Genomic DNA, 1,464 nt, shown 5'->3' with positions numbered 1-1,464 from the left:
CGCCCCCGTGACAGCAATGTGCACATCTGATTGGCTCCCTGGACATCGGCTCCCATGCACAGGAGGCCCAGGCCAGTCAGGAGATTGACAAGATAAGCGTAACCTTGCAAAATGAACATTCCATAGGTTTGCTACTTTGATACAAACCTAATATCTTAAAGTTTGTCACAAAACACAGTGAGAACCACTATTCCAATGTTTTCTAGCATTTTTTCATTCAAGCAAAATTCCACAGACACAAAATATATTCCAAGACCTTGCTACTCAAAATGTCCCAAAGACCACCAGCAGCAGCAGCAGCAGCAGCAGCACCTGGGAGTTTGTTTGAAATGCAGAATCTTAGGCCCTGGCTAGACCTACAGAACCAGAATCTGCATTTTAAGCAGATCCTCAGAGATTTGAATGGTCAGCAAAGTTTGACACCACTCTCCAGGAGTTAGAAATATAGCTTTAAGTTTCAAAGAGGCTAGCCTAGTTTATACTATTCATACTAGTGAACATTCGATACAACATAAATGTTGGTTAAGGCATTGGTTAAGTAAATATTGGTACACTTACTGATATAGAAATATTATGCAGTCCAGCTGGTGTGGGTCAGTGTTTGAACGATGACCCATGAAACAGGAGGTCACAGTTCAATTCCCGGCCAGGGCACATGCCTGGGTTTCAGGCTCCATCCCCAGTAGGGGGCATACAGGAGGCAGGTGATCAATGATTCTCTCTCATCATTGATTTTCTAACTCTCTCTCCCTCTCCCTTCCTCCCACTGAAATCAATTCAAAACATATTAAAAAAAACAAATATGCAGCTGTCAAAATCAATATTGTAGGAGAATCACATGAGAATATATTCACTGTTTATCATTATGTAAAAAAATCAATTATATCACCGAAACCGGTTTGGCTCAGTGGATAGAGCATCAGCCTGCGGACTGAGGGGTCCCGGGTTCGATTCCAGTCAAGGGCATGTGCCTGGGTTGCGGGCACGTCCCCAGTGGGAGATGTGCAGGAGGCAGCTGATCGATGTTTCTCTCTCATCGATGTTTCTGACTCTCTGTCTCTCTCCCTTCCTCTCTGTGAAAAATCAATAAAATATATTTTTAAAAAAAGATGTGAAAAAAAATCAATTATAGTATGACTAAGACTAAAACAAATAGAAATTATGATTAAAAAACAGAATATAGATGTTATGAACCTTAACAATCCTAGCTAATAAAAGAGAAACATGGTAATTAGCATACGACCCCTACCCTTCCCATTGGCTAATCAGGGCGATATGCAAATTAATTGCCAGCCAAGATGGCGGCCGGCAGCCAAGCAGCTTGAAACTAACATGAGGCTTGCTTGCTTCAGTGACGGAGGACTCCAACATTCCCCGCCTGCTTTGCCGGCCTCTGAGCTGCAACTGTCAGAAACATTGTAACAAATATAGAAGCTAAACAAAACCCCAGAAACCTGCTTTCAG

The sequence above is a fragment of the Myotis davidii genome, unplaced genomic scaffold (assembly GCF_000327345.1).
Source record: "Myotis davidii unplaced genomic scaffold, ASM32734v1 scaffold289, whole genome shotgun sequence".
Classification (NCBI taxonomy): domain Eukaryota; kingdom Metazoa; phylum Chordata; class Mammalia; order Chiroptera; family Vespertilionidae; genus Myotis; species Myotis davidii.
The sequence above is the reverse complement of the archived record's forward strand: the minus strand, read 5'-3'. Positions refer to the sequence as shown.